This window comes from Cuculus canorus, chromosome 1, assembly GCF_017976375.1.
Source record: "Cuculus canorus isolate bCucCan1 chromosome 1, bCucCan1.pri, whole genome shotgun sequence".
NCBI classification, from domain to species: domain Eukaryota; kingdom Metazoa; phylum Chordata; class Aves; order Cuculiformes; family Cuculidae; genus Cuculus; species Cuculus canorus.
Genome location: NC_071401.1, coordinates 184,072,187 through 184,091,415, shown reverse-complemented (window position 1 = coordinate 184,091,415; position 19,229 = coordinate 184,072,187). Strand labels below are relative to the sequence as shown.

Below are 19,229 nucleotides of genomic sequence, written 5' to 3'. Positions count from 1 at the left end.
GCTTGCTGAATAAATCAAAGCTTTCTCTCTCACAGCTATATTGCTGTGACTTGTAACACTTGCACAGAGGTCTTAAAGTGGAGGGTTTTTCTCCTCTGCTCAAAATAACCATATTCAGCTTTTTGGATTACAGCTGAGATGATTGCTTTACAACCTAACAGCCACAGCAAACAAAATATGATGACATGAAATTCAGCAAAGATTTTTGATCAGCTGACATCAGCAAGTAACTGTAGATCTGTGAACACAAGCGTTTAATCCTGCTAAAGTTCTTGGACTCCTTTAGAGTAATTTCTGTAACTTGCTGCTGTGCTATCTGGGTGGCTTAGAAGACTCCCATGAGCAAAGCAAAGAATTTTCCCAGTTGGGAGGAGAAGTAAAAGAGAAGGCTGAGAGAAGTGACAGTCACACAGAGTATTTGCAGAACAGCCAAGATCACAATCCATCCTTCCTCCCCTTTATGAGTTCTTCATCCTTCCTTCCTTTTACTAGACTGTTGGCCAAATAAATATGTGCCTTCTATCTAAAGGTCTTTCTCCTGGTTTTATCGTCATGATCGAGCTAATTGGGAGCAGGAGGGTAAATGAGGCATAGCTGATGTACGTGGCATGATGCCCGGCTGACGCTACTATTAAGCTGATGCCGGAAAAGTTAGGAAACCATAGCCTGGAACTGAATAATAGGCCTTTTGCGACTCAAGTGTGAGGCAGAGAGAGATTTTCCTGCAGCTGGCACCTTGTCTACAAGTGGTGTACAAGAGAAAGTAATGAATGAGTTAACTCTCTATGTTTCTTACATTCATTTTATCACAGTTCATCAGACACCCATGAGTCTGACTGATGACTCTATGTAAAAATCAACAATTATTTCCCTTAAGAGAAATGAGGGACAGATAAAGAATAAGCTGAAATTATAATCTTCCTTTTCATGGGTTAGGTTGGCAATTTAATGGACTGTGCTTATTAAATTATTTAAGTTCCATTTCACTGTTTTTATATCTGATGTGAATATCTTTAAGTTAAACATTGCTTGTTTAGCTAACACCATAAGAAAGGAACACTGGAAACTTTCATTTCAAAATGAATTTGCTCCATCAAGATAAGGTGCCTGGCACCTCGCTCAGCACTTTTTCCATTAAAAGCCCATGTTTGCCCAAAGGGGAGCATCTGTTAAGATCACTGCTGCCACATGGAAGTCTTTTCCCATATGTACTACATACAAAATGAAATGAGGACATAATTTTTTTCATCACAAATGAAATGTATGTGTTAAGCAAGAGAAAAACAGCTATGTAAAAGTCAAACTCTGCCTGGTAAATATGGGTGAGACTTGCTTTTTCCCCACTTATAGTCTGATCTTCTCCAAATACGCTAGTCTGCTCTGAATACTTAACTTTGGAGCAACAAGACTGAGCTTCTTGGATGAGATAGTCAAATCATCAAAGATTTTTATGAAGCTTTAGAGCTGTTAGTACTTTACTGCTTGGTTGGAGATGGTAATGATTTACAGGAAACTTGTGGATAATTAAAGGCTGCACAGTGTGGTATCCATTAAAAAGCAATTATTTGCTATTGATTGGCATGCGATGGTGAGGCTAATTAAGCAGAGGAACAACTTACTCAGTCTTTTGATGTATTTGCCATTGCTGGGAATTTTCTTTAAGATTGCTATTATAAAAGGTACAGGCACATTCAAATAGGAAATTGTAGCTAAAATACTCCTTTTGTAAGGGGTTGTATTTTGGCTAGCACGGTGTTTCCTTCTGTTTTTTCCTTCTATGGTGTTAGAAATTTTATAGGATTTTGTATACTCATAGCAGTAGCTATTGCAAGATTTATTTGGGTGAGCAACCCTCTGGTAAATGGTTATTCTTAAACAGTGAGCTGCATGTGTCTACCTTTCTCCCTCATCACAGATAGGTGCAGCCAGAAGAGACTGAGGAGTGGAGGCTGAGAACTGAGTCATGGCTCCTCTACTGGTGGTTGTGTGCCACATCTAAAACACCTTCTAATTGCAGAACTATATACAGGGAATTTCCAGATTAGGTACAGAACTAGTTCTTCAAGGTTCTTTTCCTGTCCTAAGAGCACAGGCATCATCTTGGGCAGTTTGAAGGGACATGGGACAGAGACATGGCAGAGCCAGTTGAGAGACTTCTGGGGGGGTCAAAAAAGTCATAACCAGGAAAATTCCCCTATGTCTCCGCACTGTTCCATTGTAGTGTCTAGCAATAATGATTAAACCATGTTTGGAACTCTGGGAAGAATTATAGCTGCATAGTCACTCCACTTACCATCATATTTTTCTATTCCAGGATTTTTTAGGAGTTCCCTGTCCCTTCCAGCAGCTGCCACGGCTGCTGTGGATTTGCAGATGCTATTTCTGTGTGGGCTCTGCTGCCATATGGCACTGTAATTCTCCCTTACTCACCACAGCTCTGCCCGCTTTCCTAGTATCCATGGCATTATCGAACAGTACAACACTTTGTTCTTTCAAGAGAATGTTATGTGTTTTGACTATTAATCATGAATCCAGTGCTTATTCCACAGACCTGAAAGCTTAATTGAAGTGATGTCCATTCTTTTGTTGTCAGTTGTCACTCATACTCTGCAGTATATGTGACTTTTTCCTGTGTATATCTATCTACCTGGTCTGCAAAACTCTGATCAGTGAGCAAAATGATGCCCCAAAACATGACATCTCTGGGAATTAATTTTCAAAAGAGTGTATCCTAGAAAAATATCAGAGGTGATTTGTTAATCTAGGCTGGGAATGTTCACTCATTGTGGTTCCCCATGAAATTAAACATTCGTGCTGTAGGTCATCCAGGCTCATCTTTCACAGTCTACCAGTGAATTTGCTCCTGTTTAAAGCCTGTGATGTTAGGGTGCTATGGGTAGGCAAATTGGTTTATCCGTCTCTGTCTGGCTTTTGAACTTTTCTCTAGTACCACAGCACCCAGAACAGAAGTCAGGCAGAGATGAGAATGAAAGGAAGGGGAATTTAGATTTTTTTCTCTTATTCTCTTACTTTTTTCTTATGGCCCCTCTCCATGATTGTTGCATGTACATGAATAGCTATGAGCTATAATGACCTCCCATTCTTCTGCAAAGACCCTCAATTTACAACACTGCTGGAACAGGCACATGGACATGTGCATTTGCCTGTCAATGGCGAGCAACACTCTTTTGGACCTGTCATGTCCTTATGCCTTTTTCTAGAAGAAAGGAGAAGATACTGTGTAGCCATCAGAAAAATGAAGCCCATTATTATACCAGAAGGTTTCTGGGGCTCATTTGGTCACCTACTGTAAACTATTCACTAGGCAGCAAAAACACTTGTAAGCCAAGAGCAACCTTCCTGAAGACCATAGGATCGAACAGTTAAAACTTTTATATCCAGAATTGCAAGATGTCAACTGATAGCATCTTTGCTTTCTGCTTTGTTGGAATATGAAGTGCCTCACACAGAAAACCAGGGTGGCATATGAATAATAAATATTGCTGAATAACAGCTGGGGTTTCTCAGGGTGCCTGTGTTCTCCTCAGTGAAATGCTTCTCTGTATAATTTACTAGCTGTCTTTCATTAAATTAGAGATAGCATATACAATTACAGTTAACAAAATGATACCCCTGAACAAAAAGGGGCACTGTGTTGCCTGGAAACCGTTAGTCTGTCTAAAACTGAGTGCCTGCTATCACAGACCTGTATTCATTTGTCCTGCTTATCAGCACGAGCGGCGCTGGGAACGGAGCTGAAGAGCAAGACACTTGTTTGTTGGCAGGAAGAACCCTGCTGTACTGTTTTGGCCTCCTCACACTGCATCCAGGGTCACCTGGACAGGTTAAATGGCATTTTACTGCTCACCACAGGTACTGCGGTATGGGGTTAAATCCCAAAGTCTCTGGATGTAGGAGCCAAGGGTCAGCAATGGGCTTCTGATGCTGTAAAATAGTTGTAGACATAACATGGCTGTCAGGACTCTGTGCTGAATGCTGTTCCCTTCAGCAGGGGCACAGCAGAAGCTTTAGGCTCTGAGCAAGAGGCAGGGGGTTAGCTTGAGGATAACTTTTGTGCATAATTTAATAAGCTTGTTTCTTTGGTTCAGTGGTGGAGGAGCGTTATGGACTTTTTCCTATGATATAATATCACAATTAGTTGTAAGAGCCACTGAGCTTATTATAAGAGACATTTCATGCAATCATGTTTGCTGAAAAATTTTTCATGCTTGCAGGAACAAGAATATATACCCAATTATTTTTTGAGTGGCAATTTTCTCTGTGTGGATTTAATTAGAAAATGAATAAAGAGAAGGTAGGGTTTTTTTTGGTTTTGCTTTCTTTTCACAAACTCAAGTTTCAGGAAATGAATAGCGTAAATGTTGCTGCCTTGGTTGCCTTTAAAATGATTATAATAATAACAATAAAATCTTGTTTTCTAAAGGCCAGGAAGGCATTTCCTGTAAATAGACTCAGTTTTGTGAAGGCTCATGGATTTGTTCCAACTGATACTAATTTAGACTCTCTCCTTTCATTCAGGGATATAGAGTGCCCCGATGATAACTACAAATTCTGAAAACAGCGGAGTTCTTTTAAGACACATGTTAAAGAATAATTGAACCTTGAAAAGAGGAAGGTACAATGACATAAAGTCTATGGTAAGTGGTTTTTTTGGAGGTAGAGGGCCAACACAATGAGTCATATTTTCCTGAATGTCATGACTCTGTCTCTCAGAGTTATAGTGAGTTGAACCTCAGTATGTGAAAAGAGTTGGTTGATTTTGATGGTATTTCTCACAGATCAAGGTACTTATTTAATGACAATTAAGTTGGTAGAATTGCATCTTGCAATAAATACAAATAAAACTTTTTTTGTGAAAGACAGATGACGAAACAAGATAGAATCTCCGCATCCTAGCTACCTAGCTACCCCCTTAGGCATTGATCTTCCTAAGCATGTCACTGAAGGAAGGCTTGAAAAAGCCTTCTCAAAGCTGATGTATCCTTGTGCTGAGGCGACAGGTAATGATTTCCCTCCCCTGATCTACAATCAGGAGTCGTGTCCTCTTTCTATCACGTGCTGCTAGTTAGTGCTTAGTCTTGGGAACAGGAAACTCTGAATCCAGGCCTTATTTACCTGATGGGAATTTGATTTCATTAAGGCTGTATTGAAGGGTGACCAGTCCACCAGCCCTGTGGTGTCCTGGATAGCAGCGTACTCAGCTTTCTTGAAGCTGAGTATGGGATGGAAATACACCCTGTATCCAAATGTTATATCATCCCTCCTACCACAGCATTTGAGAGGAGTTTTGAATGGGGAGGAGCTTCATGTTCCTCTGTGTGAGCTGCAGTCAATAACACTTCTTGTTTGTCGCACTCTGACAGAGCAACTGAGGACTGGAGCCCTCAAGAGCTGTTTTTATAGCCCTACCTTGCTGTTCATGAAGTAATGCTTGCCTGATAACCCAGCTGTGTGCTTTGCAAATTGATGTGGCAATAATAGCCAGAGTCCCTGTGAAGTTTTTTGTATGGGTGCACACGTCCATGTCTGTTTGATGCCTCTTCATATACCAGTAGTCATGCTGAGCTATGGGCTATGCAGCTGGAGTGGCATAGTTATGAGTAAACTTTATTTTGCTTATCTTTCTTGTGTCATGGAGTAAGGAGGCAAGAACATCCCTGGTACTCTTCTTGTGATCAACTATTTTCTGATTCCTGGTATGTTGCATGAATTATCAAGGATGGTGCCTAAATCAAATAATGTAAGGTACAAGATATATTTTTCTTAGTTCTCAAGTTATAAATGCAAAGCTTGCAAAGCTGTGTTTGATGAGACAAGCAAAAGAAAAACAATAGGATAAATTATGGAAAAAGTCTATTTTAGCAGCTATGACATGAATTGCGGAGTGGGTAATTTCAGAAGTCAGAAGATTCCATATTTTGAGACATAAATGGCTGAATAATAAATGTTGTTTGAATTTACAAATGAATGGAATGCTCTGGAGTTTGGTGTCAGATGTATTTGCAGTAAGACTGGGATGAGGTTGAATACAGAGAAACTAAGTAAGGCGAGTTGTGGAGGGATACTTAAAGGAGAATAAAACTTACAGTACTTGGGTAGGTAGACTGAAACATATTAGCAACATTAATTGGAGAAGCATACATTGGAACACATTACTCCATTAGTACATACTGCATTAACTTATCTGAATATTTAAATATAGGAAATAATATGGTACATTAAATACCAGAAAAATATCACTGCAGTGAAGCTAAGGTATTGGAATAGAGCAATGTATTTATTACAAACCAAGTAAGTTAGAATTAAAAAAAAAAACGAAACAACCAAACAAAAAAATACGAAGAACAAAGAATTAGTGTAGTGTTTCATAAGCAAGCATTGATTTAACTGGCTCCACAATTAAAAAAAAAAATAAAAAAAAAAATCAGGTCTTTGCATATGTAGACATGAATGTAATTTAACTAAACAAGCTGAATCATTAATTTAATTAAACAGCAAGTGCAAGTAAAGTGGTTGTAATGTTGTTATGGAAATGTGACTGTGATAAACTTATTCACATTACATTCTATTGCTAATTCAATTTTCATGCACAAGCCCAAAATGCTAGCTTTAGTTTTGTCACTATAGATATAACAGAACAAATATAAAGGGGGACATGTTTTGTAGCTATTTCAATAGTAAGATATTAAAAAGCTGTGTTTTCCTTCCTAATAAATGTTATACTTACAATTAAACAGACAAAATCACAGTTTTATAGCCAATCTTTATGCCCATGAATGATAAATACTGCATTAAAAAAGCCCTGAAGCGTCCACAGTAAAATTGTACATGAAAACTCATGCTGAAAATGAAAGAGAAATAAACTTGAGGAAAATCTTAGTGACATCTAGGAAATCTATGAGAAAAGAAAATTCGCTCCCTGCCTAATTCCTCTGCCTCTCATCATTATCACAGGAGTATTACTACACCCACACTTCACAGCCACGATCGTGTTACTAATTAAAATGTTAATGACTTCTTAAAATGAGTCCACATATTTTCTCTTCAATTTTGTGCACTACATGAAGTGCGGTCCCTGCCTTTGCCAATCTTGGATTTTTGTTGGAGTGGTAAAAGCTTTGGAAAATGCCTATGTGGTAAAGATCTTATTAGTTTTGGAATGGACAGTTTAGAGATCTATTTTCCAGATGACATAAAATTTCATATGGATACTCAATTTTTGCCAAAAGTAACAATTTCAATCTCATTTCATTTCTTTTTTCCCCAAGTTTCAAAGCTGAGGGTAAAGATCAACAATTTGATATACACAGCTGAGCAAACTCCTGCTGGGAAGGGGAGGGCAGTGCATCGCTTCCGTAGTATTTAAGACCTGTGCTCATTTTTACCCACTGTTGGTATGTGAGTGAGTGTTGAAGAAAGGATTGTAGAGTAGCTGTGTACAGATGGGAAGTAGCTGTAAGCCCTTCCCTGGTAGATAAGGGTAGTAGATAAGCCCTTTCCCTGGAATAACTTGTCTGATGGTATGCTGGTCATGCCATTACATCTATCACAGAAATCCATCTGCGATCTTGATGTTGGAGATTACTTGACATGCCAGTTTTCTCTATTGACTTTTGATTTGTGTTCTACATGATTTACAGTTGGCTAAATAAAAGATCTGGTTCCTTGGCGATGATGTTTGTACCTCTTATGGATAGGTCTCTGTGAAGAAAAGATGTGCATACTCTTGATGCCAATATAAAGCTTCTGGCACTTCAGTAGCAACAGGAGTTTTATGCCAAGTATAATGCAAAATCTGGTTTTCAAGAAGAAGAAACAAATTTAAAAAGTTTCATTATGACTTGAAATTCTCAGCATCATAGCCTAAACCTCCCAGTAACTTACCTAATAGGAGAGCAAAGCAATGAATAGTCAAGTCCTTCAAGCCATTTCTGACAAAAGAAAACATTTGGGCTTTGATTTTTGTTTGATGTTTGGCAACAGAAACCATTTTGGGGACATAAATGTGACAGAAGTGGTATATTGGAAGTAATTTTTAGAGAAGCACTGCTAATGCCAAACTGTAGTCATCTGTGGCCCGCAGGTCTGTTGTACGTGGCTCTCAGAGGAACCACCTGTGAGACTGTCTTCATTCCTCAGGGGACAGAGTGATCACTAAGGCTGGAGTCTCTTCCAGCTGTTTGGAGACTGAAGTTTGTGCACCATCCTCAGAGCTCATGGTAGCCTCACCTCACCAAATCACCCACCAGCTGGTTCTCAGATGAAGCCCAGGGACATACTCCTACCCATAGGTTACTTTCTGTAGTGGTTTATTAATGGCCATCATGTTGCTGGGGTGGTGATGGAGGATTTCTGTACACCCTGACTGGCCAAAGTGGCCTCTAGGAATTCATCACCTTAGCATATGTACTGCTCAGGCAGTTACATGTTTCTAATACAATACCAAGATTTTTTTGCTGCTTCTCAGTACAGAAGAACCTCAAAATGAAATAAGCTCTAGAAAAAAAGATCTTTTTAATAGACACCCTATCTCACAGCTGGTGCAAAGGAATTTAAATAAATTAAAGTGAAATGGAGATGAGTTTTTCTCCAAACTAGAGTTTTGAAAATATCAGTTTAAATATTTAGAATGGAATAGCTAAGGAATTTGTTAATCAAGCCTAATTCTTGTGTATAAAATTCATCAGTTAAAAGTGCACTTCATCATTCTACTCTGATTAAAGGAGAGCTGCGGCCAGAGACAAAGATCTCAGAAAAATGTGAATTGATGGACTAATGTAAATGAAACAAATATAGGCTTCAAGACTTTTTATCTAAATTATTTGAGCTTTTGAAAAGGGTGAATGTTAGTCATGTCTGCTTCAGGATTCACTTTAATACATATTTGATGAGATTTGAAAGAACTCAGACTTAGATATTCTCTTTTATTTAGGCTTTTCTAAATACTAAAGTGGAATCAACTTTGGATTTAAAGGAATATTAGCTCTCTCCTCACATATTCTGTCTAGTCTTGTGAGAGCTGCCCATTGTACCCAAATACAACAGTTTCTTTAGCATTGCTGAATCTTAGACACTAAAGACAGCCTCTGCTCAATGGGGGTTACTACAAGGGAAAAAGAAATTTTCAGTGCATCAGAGAAGGGACGATCTAATCCTCTTTGCTGGTACATCTGCTCTGGCAGTTTTGCTCTACAAATCAAAAGGCATCCCATTAATTAAAGTTCCTTTTTCTTTCATTTTTATTCATCTCAAGAAATGTGACCAGTATGCAAAAAAAAAAAAAAAAGAAAAAAAAAAAAAAGGTTTCAGCCCTCTTTAGTAACAAATATCCACCACCAGAAGTGTATGCACTTTGCTGGCTTCCGCTTTTTTCTCTCTCCTTTCTTTCTTTCTTTCTTACATTTTTTTCTCTCTGTCTCACTGTCTATCTCTTCCCTTCTGTCTCTCTCCCCCTCTCTCTTTCTTGCTCTTTATGGAGAACCTTCTCCCTTGGCAAAAAATGCAATACATTCAGGGAGACTTACAAAACAAAGCTTTCAGTTCTTGGTCAGCAACAAACTCATCTTTGTTCATGCAGCTCTATTAAGGAAAGAAGGCCAATTTTATACAGGTTTCTATGGTCTGCAGCACAAAGGCATCTATCTGCATGCAAGCTATCTGGCAGGCACACGGCAGACTATGAGATCATCTATTTTAGCAATCGCCAGCTGCAATGAGGAACTGTAAAAAATTATAAACTGTTTTATATAGTGCTTTTATTTTTCCAAACAGGCAGCACTACAGATTTATGCATTGTTTTGTGAACAGATAACAAGTGCAGCTAATGGGGTGCCTTCGCATCTAGACCTCAGGATCTAGTCTGCGTTTCCCCCTACAAGCCTAGGTCTGTTTTTATTGGACACTAATGTCATCTATCTTAAGCAGGAAGTGATGCTCGACTGCTTTATCCCTGGGGTTTTAACTGTTGTCTAAGGAATTCTGGCCCTTTATTTGATGGACTTTTACTGTGCTTTTGCAACCATCCACTATTATTCCACAGTGGGTGGCCAGCTATTTAACACTTGCCAGTTGCATCATACACTGCCCATAAAGACCATGTACTGTAATTTCACAGCATGAGGAAAATGAGAATATTTCATTTTCTCCTTATAGAAGAGGAAGATGTTTTTAGAAGGGAACTTTAATGGAACTAGAAGGAGATTTATATTAAAAAAAAACCACCCCATGCTATATTTGTTTAATCCAGTAGAGTACTAAAGTGGCAACACAGGGCAAATCTATTTGTCCTGTGGGCAGAAGGGAGGATCCTAGCCAGGATGCATAACATGATCTAAAACATAGTGGCAAGACGCCTTTTCAGTCCAGTTGGGTTTGAATTATATCTGTGGTGCAGATTGACTTACACAAGTGAAGGAGCTGGGCTGTTTTTAGGTGGAGAGTTCGGTTCAATGGGTTTCCCTGTATGTTAGGTAGGGGGGAACACTTGCCAGTTCTCTGTAGGTAGGGGAGAAGCGAGTGTCTGAGTAGAGAGAGTCAACCAGAAAATGCTTTCCTGCAAGACAGTACTCCTGCTGTGCCCAGTGCCCACCTTATGAACAGGTGAGCAAGATACCACACGGTAAGGTATAGTAGGAAATCACACCATCTCAACCCTTTCACAAAAACTATCCTGAGTTTGTTTTTCCTGTGCAGTGACTGCCAGGAAGCCAACACCTTGTTGAAGGAGAGAGTCTCAGGACTACTGCACCATGTAGTTAAATTATCACTTGCCTAAATTTGAAGGTTAAGCATACCTTCTCCATGTCAGAAGCATTCTCCTGAATTTATTAATGCAATTCTAAAATGTCAAACCACCAGACTTAGAATTTATTTTCTGAAAAATAATTTCTCCAAATATTCCATCTCTTACACGAAAACATAATTTCCTGTAATTTCTGGATATCATGACTCTTTTTAAAAAAAAGTTACCTAGAAAGCATAAAAAATGGGTGGAAGAAAACAGGACAGTAGTCAGACTTCATAGGGCATGTGAGATATATTTACCTGATGATTAAAACATCGCAAGATACTCTCTTTCAAGCCTGTTTAACTGAGAACTTTAATACAAGGGAATATAAAATATTCATAAACTTTTTTTATCTGACACCAGCAGTATGGAAACAATCAAACTCTGCAAATAGAGAATACTGTGTATGTTTCATTAAAGCAGGGTATCCAGTTGCATCTAGTGCCACAGGAAAACTCACCATGATCATGAAAACAAAATTTGATTAGCTTGTATTAACATTACTATTTACTAGCACTAGCCCACGTTAGCAAATGTTGCTATGATGCTTGTGAGAACTCTGTGTGTATTTGAGAAGACAATTTCTCACATTGCTTTTAGCATTTCTTATAAAAGCCAAAAAAGAAGCCTTGCTTTGTTCCCAAATATGAAAGAAAATTCATGCCTTCAGTAACACCTTTGTGAGTGGGTGAGAAGCGAGGTATATTTCAAATGAATTATTTAACCACCCACACATGGTTTTGTATGGATGAGTAATCTGTTAATGTATCTTTTCACAGAGCATTGCTCATGATTTGATTTGTAGTTTTAACGCATACATGTGTGTGTATGCATACACATGCACATACACACGGAAGGCGCACACCTACTCAAAAACTTGGATAACCTGACATATGTAGAAGAAATAAAGGAACAGAAAGTACCAACAGGCTCTCAGTAAAACATTATCTTTAGAGAATACATGCCTGTGTGTTAGAATATTCAGAATAATATTTCAGAGTATTGAAAATCTGTAGCTATTTCTAAGAATAAGGAAGCTTCTGTATGTATTCAGCTAGCAAATGCATTCAGATATCTATGCAATGAGCCACTGTGGGCTTGTTGGAGGAGCTTCTGGGTGAAATTGTTTAGAATATGAGTAAAAATCCTCTCATGAGCTGAATCTACGTATTCATAAGTTCCAAAGTTCCATTGATTTTGTTTGCTAATGCGTGAATTACTACAACTTAATCATCTACCATGTGTCAGGTAGCCCTCATAGTAAGCTGCGTACATGCTAGCCGGGAAGTAAGAAAAATTTGCCTGTAACTTAACCTCCAAAGGAAGAGCCACCTAAGCCTCATTTACAGAGCTTAGCAGGGTAAGCGTATCAGTTGCTCAGCTGATGTGAAGTAACTTATTATTCTCTAGTAATCATGAGGCTGTGGCTTCAATGGCATTTGTGTTTCTAAGTGCTTATATCATGTTTGAAAATGGTACTTCAACAGCTTAAGTAATTTAGGCACTTCTGAGGATTTTATCTTAAGCAGTGATATCAATACTGCCTTCCAGCTTTACAGGAATTAATCTGTCCTGGGCTTTTACATTGTGCTGATTTCTGCAGTGCTGAAGGATGCATTTTGCTATTGGAGCTATTCACCGTAAAGATCCCACGATAATAACCACCATCCTTCATTGCGTTAAAGCATCTAGGAAGGGAGACAGAATTCTTCAGATAGGAGGAAGGCTTAATTTCTTGGGAACTTCTTACGTGATACGTTCAATTCCATGGGAATAGCTAGGCAGGAAAAAACAGGCACAAAATTCAGAACATTTGATATGTTTGATTTGATTTGATAATTTGATATTTCTAACCCAATTTTTCTGTCTGTAGCTTGCAATTCAGTCCAGTTTGCTCTTTTTCACCTGATCACAAATGTTTTTCAATATGCAACAGAAGAGTGATACTTGTAGCCAGTTGTTCTTTTACCCTGCTAGAGACAAAGATACTTTCTGGATATCTAGATACTGGTATGTGCATCATAACTTATTTTCAAGTAAGTGTAAACTTTGAAATTACTAGTCTTAAGAAAACTTCCAATAAAGCTACTGTAAGAATGTGGAAAGCCAAGGTCTGACTTACCAATAAAGGGAAAGATCTCCAAGCTGACCATGTGCTTAGGCTTCTGCTGAGATCTGAAAGAATTCGTTATTTTAGCCCTTAACAATCTGTTATCCCTTGGGTAATAGGGACTGAGATATCATGGTGATGGTTGGAGACCAAAAGGAATTAAATTAATGTCTTCAAACAAAATATTAATTTACACAAATGATTCTTTTTCCTTTGTTTTAATATATGAAACAAACCGTTAATATCCAGTGTGTAATATAGTAAAATTTGCCATTGCTTATTTAACATCAGATATTCTGTGTTGTTTGGAAAAGGCTGTAGAGCACAGAATTATCTATAACCCTCCAAGCACTATGCACTTCAAACTACCTGAGCAGGGCAATGCATGCTCCTATATAGTGGTGTTTTAGAAAATAACGGCATCTGTCTTTTTCCTTTCTGAGGATTTGCACTAATCTTATAGACTTAAGGATGTCATGAAAAGACTGTACCTAAAAATTAAACAGCATGGAGCCAACACTTCCTTCCCACATAGAAGAACCAGGAAAAATTCTTCCTCTTACCTGCCTGAAAGTTCAGTCTTTCAGGGGAGGTAGCTATGTTCAAAAAGAAACTCTTATAGCATCTTGATAGACTGGAAGAGCAGCAAGGTCTTTGTCACTTGACAGAATTGACTCTCTCCAGCTGTTATGATCAGAAATATGATCCAACTCTGCTTTTGAATGGCATTGTGGAAGGCTTTTCTGGACTGCCTTGGTTATGGGGTAAGATTTCATGCTCATATTCCACGAGTCAAAAGGTGCCTTTGGACCCTTGATTTTTTAAACCCACCGTGCTTACATTTCAGCTGCTTGAGGTGCAATTGAGTTTCACGATGCCTTCACAACAAAACTTTCCCTTTCCTCTGCCCATGGTACTGTGTTTTGAAATGGTCATATTGGTGCTGAACTGTAGTTTTGCCAAAAATTCCTTCTTCTTCTCTTAGACAACAGAGCACACACTCATATAGCAGCTTGATGGCACTATGGAGGGAGTGGGAGGCTTTGATGTACATTTGGAGATTTAAAACTAAACCAACCTTTTTGATCCTACGGGTTGTTTTCTAGAGTTTTAATTACTATCAGCAGTCAGATACAGATACTAAAACCTCTATTGCAACAGAAAAAGTATTATAATTCTATTTTTATTTTCTCACAGTGAAGACATGTTAAAGGAGATTGCATTTACCATAATTTATCAAAATGATAACAGAGCCTATGAAGTGGTCTTGTGTTACACTGAGGAACTTATCCTTAATTTATTTAGCTGATCAAAAAGAAAGTCATGGCACAACTTAAGTCCTAGATATTTATATAAATATATACATATACATTCATATGTACAACAAGGAGAGATCAGTAGATGCAATCACAGTCTTTAATCTAGCAGTCAAAGGCAGTGGCTGGAAGTTAAAACAGATAATTACATAGAGGGTATATATTTTTAAGATTTGGCTTAGTTGGAACAAAACTATCTGACTCAGAACTTCAAGCCTTGCTGATATGTTTTGAGACAATTTTATTCATTTTAGTGGTGTCAATGATATACTGTCTCTCTTGGCTCTAAAATAATGGATAATATCATCCATGATATTATATATATTTCATATAATTTATATATTGATTTGCCTATCCCTAAATTTTTCACTTACCTTATTCAACAGATGGAGTATCAGTTATCTCTTAGGAGCAGTTCTCAGTCTAGGAGAAGGTTCATTGAATAATACTGTGTAGTTTGTGTTTGGCAATAAGTTGTGCTGTCTTATATGTCTCCTAAGGTCTCATGACTTCTTACTTAGAGAAGCTGGGATTCATTCAATCTAACTTTTGCCATCTACGTTGCTATGTCTACGTCTTAACTGACTGTCCGTGGCTCTACTTTGAAGCAGGCACTCTTAGCATGCAAGTAAAACCTATTAAAGTATAAGAATATAAACAAACAAATAAAAAATAACACAAATGAAAAACATAGTGTATTGAACTTTTCAGAAGCAAATGTGCTCACTGGGAAGTTCTAACACTTGGTATTTGTCAACTGAAATTGACAGCAAAAAGTACTAATGAAGTATCAAAAATTTTTTATCTTGAACAAGGTAAAGATTCAAGAATCACAGAATCACAGAATCACAGAATCACCAGGTTGGAAAGGACCCACTGGATCATCGAGTCCAACCATTCCTAACACTCCCTAAACCATGTCCCCAGGCACTTCATCCACCCTTTCCTTAAACACCTCCAGGGAAGGCAACTCAACCACCTCCCTGGGCAGCCTGTTCCAGTGCCCAATGACTCTTACTGTGAAGAATTTTTTTCTGATATCCAACCTGAACCTCCCCTGATGGAGCTTCAGGCCATTCCCTCTTGTCCTGTCCCCTGTCACTTGGGAGAAGAGGCCAGCTCCCTCCTCTCCACAACCTCCTTTTAGGTAGTTGAAGAGAGTAATAAGGTCTCCCCTCAGCCTCCTCTTCTCCAGGCTAAACAACCCCAGCTCTCTCAGCCGCTCCTCGTAAGACTTGTTCTCCAGCCCCCTCACCAGCTTTGTTGCTCTTCTCTGGACACGCTCCAGAGCCTCAACATCCTTCTTGTGGTGAGGGGCCCAGAACTGAACACAGTACTCGAGGTGCGGTCTCACCAGTGCCGAGTACAGAGGGAGAATAACCTCCCTGGACCTGCTGGTGACCCCATTTCTGATACAAGCCAAGATTCCATTGGCCTTCTTGGCCACCTGGGCACACTGCTGGCTCATGTTCAGTCGGCTGTCAACCAGCACCCCCAGGTCCTTCTCTTCCATGCAGCTCTCCAGCCACTCTTCCCCCAGTCTGTAGCACTGCATAGGGTTGTTGTGCCCCAAGTGCAGGACCCGGCATTTGGCCTTGTTAAACCTTATCCCATTGGTCTCGGCCCAGCGGTCCAGCCTGTTCAGATCCCTTTGCAGAGCCTCCCTACCCTCCAGCAGATCCACACTTCCTCCCAGCTTAGTGTTATCTGCAAACTTGCTGAGGGTGCACTCAATGCCTTCATCCAGGTCATTGATAAAGACATTGAACAGAGCTGGACCCAGTACTGAGCCCTGAGGAACTCCACTTGTAACTGGCCTCCAGCTGGAGTTAACTCCATTGACCACCACTCCCTGGGCCCGGCCATCCAACCAGTTTTCAACCCAGGAGAGTGTGCGCCTGTCCAGGCCAGAGGCTGACAGTTTCTGAAGCAGAATGCTGTGAGAAACTGTGTCAAAGGCTTTACTGAAGTCCAAGAAGACTACATCCACAGCCTTTTCCAGCTTGAGTAATTTCCCTAGTACTTGAAGTTGCTCCACTGAAAATGGAGGCCTCTCATTCACTTCAGTGGATTTAGGAATGTGTCACAGCATATTATTTTTGAAACGCAATTTGCACTGCAGTTGCCATCAGCTTCAGTAAAAGTTAACGTCGATATGCATCTCTGAGATCTGGTTGTTACCTCAGGTTGCAGTTATCTTGCTGACACGGAATCTGACATATGAACAAGTAGAATATATTGTTCCCTCTCTTATACTGCACACTTAATAAGCGATACTTGTTACACGTTAAGATCTTCAATAAAAGTACATGCAGTTTCTCACTGAAGCTTCCTGCTGTGATGAGGCTTCAAAGATGAGTCATGGTCAGTAGCATTCAGCATTTGTGGTCAGATAAGCCTTTTGTGTTTGACATCAAATAGCAAATAAACTTGCTTGGAAAAGGTTAAGCGATGAGAAGCCTTTTGATCATTGTGTATATGTGTGCAGATTGACTGTCTCTAGAATGGAGATGAGTCATAAATTCAACACGCTTCATAACATCAGCAGAAGCACAGTCACAGTCACATAGACACATCGGCATGCTTCTAGCAGTAGGGTAAGGCTCAAGGTAATATTGAATGAAATACTGAAGAACTGCTAGTTTACTGTAATAACTCATGGAATCCAGCACCCAGCTGGTTGCAAACCTTGTGGCAATAGAACTTTGGTTAGAAAGCACGGACTTGCTTAAGCTAAAGAATTATTAGATTCTTTAGAGTAGAGGACTTGCCATTCCAGTCGGAGTTAAAAAGATAGACAGGAAGCAGAGTGTATGGAGGTGGTGGTGTGTGTCTTGGAAAAGTGTAGTGGGAATACTGTGGCTTTGAGAGAAGATGCAGCTGAGTACAGGGAGGAAGAAATACTCTCTGAAGGCAATGGACAATTCAAAAGAATTGGTTAGAAAGGAATGGGAGACATATTCCATGTCGAAGACAAGCATTGTGAATAACTGCTTGGAGATTTGAAAGCAGGCCGTGAATCATGCCTCAGGTCTGTGTTAGTATAAAATATTAAAAATAAATCTGTTTTAATTACTGGAAATATATTTCTGCAAAGGGTTTCCAGTGGCTGTGTAACTTAAGCTCTGGAATTGGGTCTTCTGATGTGACTAGAACTTCTTGACGGGATACAAACTTACAGTTTGCAGTGGCTGGTTGGCAATTGTAAATATAATTAGCGTCAGCATATAAAAATGCACAGTAGTTTCTATTATGTTATACGACAGTCATTTTTTTGTTCTAGTGGCTCTTTTATTGTCAAGTGAAGAGTATGGAATAGTCAGAATAAGAGTATGGAAGAGTCAGAATAAATAAGTGATTGTTAACAGAAAAATTTATTTGGAAGAAGTTCTATAAAACATATCAGAGCCCAGCATGTGCAGAGCAGTTGTAATATTGATGCCATCTGTGACAGTACCTTCAGAGCTTAGCAGATTGCTGATGACTGATCTGTTTTTTTTCCACATAGAATCATAGAATCACTAGGTTGGAAGGGACCCACTGGGTCATTGAGTCCAACCATTCCTAACACTCCCTAAACCATACCCCTCAGCACCTCGTCCACCCATCCCTTAAACACCTCCAGGGAAGGTGACTCAACCACCTCCCTGGGCAGCCTATTCCAGTGCCCACTGACCCTTTCCTTGAAAATTTTTTTCCTGATGTCCAGCCTGAACCTCCCCTCGCGGAGCTTGAGGCCATCCCCCTTGTCACTATGTGATCTGTATACGTGGCATCACAGAGTCTTAACTGAGTCAGAGTTGTTCTCCCAAGGAAGCAAGAAGTTCAAAGCAAACGTAAGCTCATTTGATTGCCAAGTAAGATGCTGCGCTGCAGAACTCTGCAAGTAATGGTGATCCTGAAGCTATATGTCATTTCTCTCATTGATTCTGTACCCTGAATTCAAAATTAGCCTGGGTTTTTGCTCTGAAAAGGAAGTTAGAATATTTTGTTTCGGGGAAAAAATGAAGGAATTGATTGCCTCATGTATACACTGAGAATAAGGTCAACAATGCCTGTCAGAAGAAAGATAGGGTGCTAGTGAAAGCTGAAAGGTTGAGTGCCATGCAGCTAAGAGTGCATGGGAAGCCATGCATGGGAAGAGTGGAAGAGCTATTTTAATGTCTCATGATGATTCTTATAGCATGCTCTTATTATACATTCATTAAATGTTAACGATGTCACCTTCAGCTCCCATTTACTAAAACTGGAAGCCAGTGTCCAGGACATCAAGCCACATGCATTCTGTGTTTCCTTCAAAGCCTGAAAGAATAGAGTCATGCAAATAGACTGCTCAAAGCCTGAAACTGACAGGTCTGGTGCTAAGCAGTATCAACAAACCCAAAACCAAATTGGGTTGAAGGGCATTTAGCATGTCATGTTTCACCTCACAAACTACCACTACTTGCTGCTGGGTTATCATGAACATGATATTTCTGTTCTCCCATCCTGAGTGGGTAGAAGTGCTTGAGAAGACCCTGCATTTAAATATAGCTCACTGTCATTGTGAACTGTGTGGTTTAACAGTAGTTCAAAATCTTTATGATATCTCCTGTCCACAGTGAGTACCTTTTTACCTGCTGTGTCTTCCTTATGACTGTGCAAGAAAGAAAACAAAATGCATAAGTAGTTCAGAAGTTTTGTAGCATAGAATCATAGAATCGTAGAATCATAGAATCATAGAATAGTTTGGGTTGGAAGGGACTTTAAAGATCATCTACTTCCAACCCCCCCTGCCATGGGCTTGACTTAGAAGAGGTTCTGTAGCTGTCTGCCCTTCTTCTTCCTGAGAATAGATGAGTTTCTCTGAAGGGAGAGATTCTGACTGATATTGATGCTAGAATAAAACTAAAAAAAAATATCATGGAAGTCAAATGATACTCAGAGGAACTTCAGAGCTGTTATAAGAGTGCTTATGAAGGAAATATATTCTCTAAATTTCTTTTAATCTTCCTTT

At 39.3% G+C, this 19,229-nt stretch overlaps 1 long non-coding RNA gene across 1 annotated transcript in view; it reads left to right on the top strand.

Moving 5' to 3' along the window:
• Positions 1-4,542: 4,542 nt before the first annotated feature.
• LOC128852079 (uncharacterized) overlaps positions 4,543-19,229 on the top strand; it is a 40,821-nt gene continuing 26,134 nt past the window's right edge. Inside the window, exon 1 of the long non-coding RNA XR_008449694.1 lies at positions 4,543-4,658. This is a non-coding gene — a long non-coding RNA (uncharacterized LOC128852079). The remainder of the gene's footprint in view (positions 4,659-19,229) is intronic.